Below are 7,962 nucleotides of genomic sequence, written 5' to 3' on the forward strand. Positions count from 1 at the left end.
GGCTACAGCTGTAGCTTGTCAGTTACTGTGATAGGCAGTTATGGGTTTTACCTGCGTATGTCAGGCAGAGTACAGAGTGCCACAATAGGTGTCACAAGCAAATGACTGATTTAAGATTTTACAAATATTGAGTGTCTCAGAAATATCTGGTGTTTCATGTGCCTCATGTAGATTAGTATTCACCTATTTAGTCTGTCCATTGCTTCCTATATCAACAGATATCTGCTTTATTCATTAAGGCCTGCTCTACCTCACAAACTACTCACTTCTACACTTAATTTCTTGTATCCTCCTTATTTGTCTCCTTCTCTTATTTTCCATAGCAGACCTGACTATTCTTTTTTCTTTTTTTTGGCCGCACCGTGCAGCTTGCAGAAGCTTAGTTCTCCGATCAGGGATTGAACCCGGGCTGGGCCCCAGCAGTGAGACAGTGAAAACACCGAGTCCTAACCACTGGGCCACCAGGGAATTCCCAGACCTGAATATTCCTAAATAACATAGCAAACACACCTTACAAGGATTCAAGAGCCAATCTGAAGAGGCTCCCGCCAGCTAATGATGGGATAATTTGAGAATCAATAAGTATAATATCTGTAATGTTTGCAATGCATCAAATATGTTTAATGCCATGAGTTTATAATGACACTACAAACAAACAAACATACAAAAAAATCTTTAAATGGTAACACTTGGACGATACTAGTGAACCAGGTTGTTGTGTTCAAAACTAGTCTTTCCTGTATAAACTATCCCACTGGGTAACCATTTAGCAGATGAGGAAGTTTCTCTTCCTAGAAGTAGCCTAGCTAGTAAATGAAGCAGGAATGATAGAATTAGAACATCATAGTTTTATAATGCCTAATGAATGGTTCTAGGTACTGAGCATTGAAGACTGCTAACCGAACCAAAAAAGATGACATTATGTACCTCTTGAAGGAAGAATACAATACCACATGTGAGGTAGTCTCACAAAAAATCAACTCTGATTCTGACTGAGGCTCAGTCAAGTCTACAGCATGACTCTCAGGTGTGGTCAATCATCACCTGACAATTTGTTAGAAATACAAAATTTCAGGACTTGCCTCGGACCAGAAACAGAAACTCTGAAGGTCGGGCCCTGCAATCTGTTTCAATAAACCATTCAGAAGAGACTCTGATGACCACTAAAGATTGAGAACCACTGCTCTAAATCCAATTTATAGGAAATACAGAGGAACATATTACACGACATGATAATGTAGGCAAAAAGTCCAGACTGTGGAAAAATCCAGAGACAAATGACTCAGTTTCTTTAAATGTAAATTGCAAGGAAATGAAAAAGTGATGAAGAGGAAGCTATAGATTAAAAGAGACTTGGGAAACATACGGACCAATTGCAAATTTTGCACCTTATTTGGACCCTAACTCAAATATGTAAACTGTATCCTTTTGAATTATGGTTTTCTCAGGACACATGTACCCCAGTGTGCACTGCAGCACTATTTACAATAGCCAGGACATGGAAACAACCTAAATGTCCAACAATAGATGAATGGATAAAGAAGATGTGGTACATATATACAACAGAATATTACTCAGTCATAAAAAAGGAATGAAATTGGGTCATTTGTAGAGATGTGGATGCACCTAGAGTCTGTCACACAGAGTGAAGTAAGCCAGAAAGAGAAAAACAAATATCGTATATTAACACATATATGTAGAATCTAGGAAAATGGTACAGATGAACCTATTTGTAGGGCAGGAATAGAGACGTAGACGTAGAGAATGGACATGTGGGCACAGGGAGGGAAGAGGAGGGTGGGACGAATTGGGAGATTAGGTTTAACATAAATACACTACCATGTGTAGAATACATAGCTAGTGGGAACCTGCTGTATAACACAGGGAGCTCAGCTCAGTGCTCTGTGATGACCTAGATGGGTGGGATGGGGTGGGTGGGAGGGAGGTCCAAGAGGGAGGGGATATAGGTATACATATAGCTGATTCACTTCATTGTAGAGCAGAAACTAACACAACATTGTAAAGCAACTTTACTCCAATTAAAAAAATAAAACAATAATAAAACACAAGTATGTAAACTGTAAAAAACATAACATTTATGAGATAACTGGAAATTTTAACACTGTATATTTGATATTTAGGAAATGTTAATTCTTGTTAGGTGTGACAATGGCATTGAAGTTATATTTATGGGTGAAATGATTTTTTTCCATTTGTTCAAAATAAGATTGGATGGATAGGTGAAGGTATAAGTGGAAAAAAGTTGACCGTGAGTTGCTGATAATCGGGGCTGAGTGATAGGTACCTAGGGGTCATTATACCATTTTGTATACTTTTGTATATGTTTGAAATTCTCTATAGTAAAATGATAAAAAAAAAAAATTGCCTTTGACTTTGTGGGGCTATGTGAGAACCCATGGGAAGAGCTTTAGTTTTAAATACAGAATCCCCAGAATGGGCCCGAGTTCTTCCATTTATTTTGTAGTGAGAGTGAGCTGGATAGCTGGGCAAATAGCTTCACATCCTCCTCCTCGTTTTCTTCATCTGTAAAAAAGAATAGTCATAATTAAAGGATATAATGTCTTCAAATGCTTTGCAAAGAGCTTTGCAGATAGAAGCTTCTATATCAAGTATCTGTGAATTCCTTAAAGCCCAATATGGCATCTCCTAATATTTCTTCAGCACAGTGTGGGGCATATATCAGTCGCTCCTTAAGTGTTCAGCCTCAGTTTCTTTAAATTTTATTTATTTATTTATTTATTTATTTATGGCTGTGTTGGGTCCTCGCCTCTGTGCGAGGGCTTTCTCTGTGGCAAGTGGGGGCCACTCTTCATCGCGGTGCGTGGGCCTCTCACTATCGCGGCCTGTCCTGTTGCGGAGCACAGGCTCCAGATGCGCAGGCTCAGCAATTGGGGCTCATGGGCCCAGTCGCTCAGCGGCATGTGGGATCTTCCCAGACCAGGGCTCGAACCCATGTCCCCTGCACTGGCAGGCAGACTCTCAACCACTGCGCCACCAGGGAAGCCCTAGCCTCAGTTTTCTTATTCAATCAAATCATTATTTATTAAATAAATGAATGGATGAGTACATTCCAAATTCTAGGTTTCAGACCTCTAGGTTGAATCATCCATTCAGTAATTAAGACCTAGAATAAATGAATAAAAGTAGGAGACACATCCTGACAATTATGATTTAATGCATTACATTATACATATTCAAATAGAATCTATTATATATATTATAGATTATATTTGCTCCCCTCCTTTCATGATGGCTACTAGGCTGAAAACAGTGGAAGGTGGAAAACTCTTGTTCAGTGCAGATTTTTCAATTATGGAGAGAATCTTTCCTGAGATATAAAAATAAGCAAAGTTAAAGCTGGGACTTGGTTTTAGGTCTTCACCCTTGGAGCTTTTTTGGGTTCCACCAGAGGGCGCTCCATACCTCGTGGCTTCGCTGAGGTGTGGGAGCCCAGCATGGAGCCCACAGGAGCCTATCTGGTAGGCATGCAGTCACTCCTTTAGCAAATGTACATTGAGCCTCTACTGTGTGCCTAGCACGTTTAGGTGCTGAGGATACAGAGACGAAAAGACCTGGACCCTGCCCTCAAAGGACCCAGTCTAGAGTGGAGACAGACGTGTAAACAAGTAATGATGGCATAGTGCAGCAAGGGCCATAATAAAGGTGTTACAAGGTGTAAGGAACTATTAACTCTGGCTCCAGGGCTCAGGGAAGACTTCATAGAATGTGAGCTTAATTTTGAAAGGCAAATAAGAATTCATCAGATGGACAAAGTAGACAGAATAGCGTGTACAGATATATACGTGAAGGTAAGAACACACACGTGGTTCTTTTGGCATGGCCAAGAGTGAGTTTCAAGGAGCCTGGAAAACGTGGAAGTGGGGCTGGATAGTTGGTGGGGACGGATCATGAAGGGCCTTATTCCATGAAAAGAGAAGAGCCTCTGAGTGTTTTTTGTTTTCTTCTTTCTTTTGGCCGTGCAACTCGGCATGTGGGATCCTAGTTCCCAGATCAGGCATCAAACCCACACCCCCTGCATTTAAAGGGTGGACCCTTAACCACTGGACCTGCAGGGAAGCTCCCCTGTTCGTGTCTATATCCAGCTCAGTAACCACAGGAGCGATCTTAAACTCTAGGAGGGATTATCCTCTCAACACAGTTACGCACAAAAGAATTCTTTAGTTTTTGTCTTTGAAAGGCTCCTCAGGGAGCACGTACACACTACACAAGATCTTCATTCTCCTGATTTTATAATCAGTGGCGTTTGGTTATTCACTTTCTCAACTTTTTAGATTTGATCTATGTGACTTTTAGATGTGTTGGAGAATCAAACTAGCTCTCAAAAGCGTGAAGATTTGTCATCGTTAAGGATCTCAAAAAAAAAAAAAAATTGTGGTTCAAGCTGCTAAGGCAGTTCCAGAAGAGTCCTTCTAGAAACGTTTGGAATAATGTCAGCATCATTAGAGTAAGAGCTTGCACTCAGTGTGACAGCTTTAAATGATCATTTTTTGCTCTGTCTTTGAAAGCCTCATTTCCTCTGCTTACTGCTAGTGTAGCCCAGCAGACACTGACACTCAGAGGGCGTATAACACGAGGGCAGGCTGGAAGAAAACAGCAACGTTGCCGAGAATTTTTCCCTGTCTTCCCCTTTCAGAAGCTGGAAGCTGGGGAGGGGGAGGGGAACCCCCCGGGGGGCTGGGCAGGCGTGCTTTCTCTCTCTGGCTCTGACTCACCAGGGAAGACTCACATCCTGTTTGCCTGGACAAGCAGCGGGGCTGCCCTTTCCACCCAGAAATGCTTCTGAGTCGACAAGTCCAACCTGCTTGCTCCCTTGCAGGCAACAGGCCTCGATGGGAAATGGAGGGGAGCCCAGAGAGGCTGAAATGCCTTAGCTAACTCAGCACCTTTGCTGCTTCTCAGCATTCAATGGACCTGTGATGAAAAAGAGTGGTTCTGAGGCCCTGCGGCATCTGAGGTTTTCTGAGTAAGACTGAATTTTGAGGATGAAGCACGTTAAATCTTCGATGGTTACGACTAGAAGGGTCCTTCGAAGTCAGTTGGTCCAACCCCCTCACTTTATTAGTGTGGAAACTGAGGACCCAAGAGTTTAAAGTAGGGTGACCCTACATCCCAGTGTCCCTGGGAAGGCCCTGTTTTATTTTTCCAGTGTAAATATCAATAATGCCACTTTCACTCTCAAAACAGTTCCAGTTTGCAGTGAACTAAGTCAGACAGAGAAAGACAAATATCATATGACATTATTGCTTACATGCAGAATCTAAAAAAAAAAAAAGATACAAATGAACTTAATTTACAAAACAGAAACAGACTCACAGACTTAGAGAATGAATTTATGGTTATGGGGGGGTGGGCTGGGGGAGGGATAAATTGGGAGTTTGGGATTGACTTGTACATACTGCTATATTTAAAATAAAATGTCTTTCCATGGAAAACAAAAACAAAACCAAAACCCAACTGTTCCAGTTTGGACAGTAAATTATATGGTCACCCACCCCCACCCTAAGAGAAAAGGAAGGCTGTGAATAGGTGGGGAGCAGTAAAGAAAGAATGTTAAAGGAAAGAAACAGTTTGAGAAAGGTATAGAGAGGAAAATAAGAATGAACTTAGTATGGCAGAACTCTTTTTCAGTGATTCTGCTAAATTACATTTTCTTTCATAAAGGTTTTGCTTCTCAAGATAAAATAGAGAGGAATAAATATTAAAGTTTTGGTAATCTGCTGTTTATTACTAGTACCATGGTTAAATTCTGTTTGGCTGTTACAAACAAATTACTACAAATCATTCATATAAAAATACCAAAGAAATAAACTAGATTAGGGGAAAAACTCAAAATGGTAGACTTTTTTTGGGGAAAGAACACCTTGAGATGACTTTGGTTTTATGAAGAAGAAAGAATTTTTAGTCAAAACTTATGCTTTCCCCATTATCCTATAAGTACTTATTTCTCAGTAGAACTCAGTTATCACTTTTTGTGAACAAGCTGGAATTGTCATGTTACTGTGTATTTGATTTGCTTTAAGATGAACAATAAATTTAATAAAAAAAAAAAGTACTTGTTTCTGCTAACCAGAGATCAGCTTACTTAATCACCAGTGTTTACTGAACACCTACAGTGTGCTAAGTACTGTGCCTGATCAATGAGACAGGGCATTTTTTCCAAGGAACAGGTAAACTTTTTTTTTAATTGAAGTGTATTTGATTTACAATATTGTTTTAGTTTTAGGTGTATAGCATAGTGATTTGTTTTTTGTTTTTGCAGATTATATTCCATTATAGGTTATTATTAACTTATTAAGATATTGGGTATAACTCCCTGTTCTATACAGTAAATCCTTGTTGCTTATCTATTTTATGTATAGTAGTTTGTGTCTGTTAACCCCATACTCCTAATTTGTCTCTCCCCACCTCTGTGTCACATTTGGTAACCATCAATTTGTTTTCTATGTCTGTGAGTCTGTTTCTGTTTTGTATACAGATTCATTTGTATTATTTTTTAGATTCCACATAAAAGTGGTATCATATGATACTTGTCTTTCTCTGAGTTACTTCACTTAGTATGATAATCTCTAGGTCCATCCACGTTGATGCAAATGGCAATAGTTGACTTTTTTATAGTTGAGTAATATTCATATATATATATATATATATATATATATATATATATATATATATACCCCACATCTTTATCCATTCATCTATTGACGGACACTTAGGTTGCTTCGAAGTAGTGGCTGTTGTAAATAGTGCTGCTATGAACATTGGGGTACATGTGTCTTTGTAAATTAGAGCTTTTGTTTTTTCCAGATATATGCCCAGGAGTGGGATGTTGAATCATATAACTCTATTTGTAGTTTTTTAAGGAACCTCTATACTGTTCTCCATAGTGGCTGCACCAATTTACATTCCCACCAGCAGTGCAAGAGGGTTCCCTTTTCTCCACACCCTCTCCAGCATTTGTTATTTGTAGACTTTTTGATGATGGCCGTTCTGTCTGGTGTGAGGTGATACCTCATTGTGCTTTTGCTTTGCATTTCTCTAATAATTAGTGATGTTGAGCATCTTTTCATGTGCCTGTTGGTCATCTGTATGTCTTTGGAGAAATATCTATTTAGGTCTTCTGCCCATTTTTTGATTGGGTGGGTTGTTTATTTATTTATTTGATATTGAGTTGTATGAGCTGTTAATATATTTTGGAAATTAAACCCTTGTTGGTCACATTGTTTGCAAATATTTTCTCCCAGTCCATAGGTTGTCTTTTTGTTTTGTTGATGGTTTCCTTTGCTGTGCAAAAGCTTATAAGTTTAATTAGGTCCCATTTGTTTATTTTTGCTTTTATTTCTTTTGTCTTGGAAGACTTATCTGAGAAAAGATTGCTACAATTTATGTCAGAGAAGGTTTTGCCCATGCTCTCTTCTAGGAGTTTTATGGTGTCATGTCTTACATTTAAGTCTTTAAGCCATTTTGAGTTTATTTTTCTGGATGGTGTGAGGGAGTATTCTAACTTCCTTGGTTTACATGAGGCTGTCCAGCTTTCCCAAAACCATTTGCTGAAGAGACTATCTCTTCTCCATTATATATTCTTGCCTCTTTTGTCAAAGATTAATTGACTGTAGGTGTGTAGGTTTATTTCTGGGCTCTCTATTCTGTTCCATTGAACTATATTGTCTGTTTTTGTGCCAATACTATAGTATTTTGTAGCTTTGTAGTATATTGTCTGAAGTCTGGGAGAGTTATGCCTCCTACTTTGTTCTTTTTCCTCAGGATTGCTCTGGCAATTCTGGATCTTTTATGGTTCCATATAAATTTTAGGATTATTTGTTCTAATTCTGTGAAAAATGTCATGAGTACTTTGATAGGGATATCATTAAATCTGTAGATTGCTTTGGGTAGTATGGCCATTTTAACAATATTCATTCTTCC

This window comes from Eschrichtius robustus, chromosome 11 (genome assembly GCF_028021215.1).
Source record: "Eschrichtius robustus isolate mEscRob2 chromosome 11, mEscRob2.pri, whole genome shotgun sequence".
Classification (NCBI taxonomy): domain Eukaryota; kingdom Metazoa; phylum Chordata; class Mammalia; order Artiodactyla; family Eschrichtiidae; genus Eschrichtius; species Eschrichtius robustus.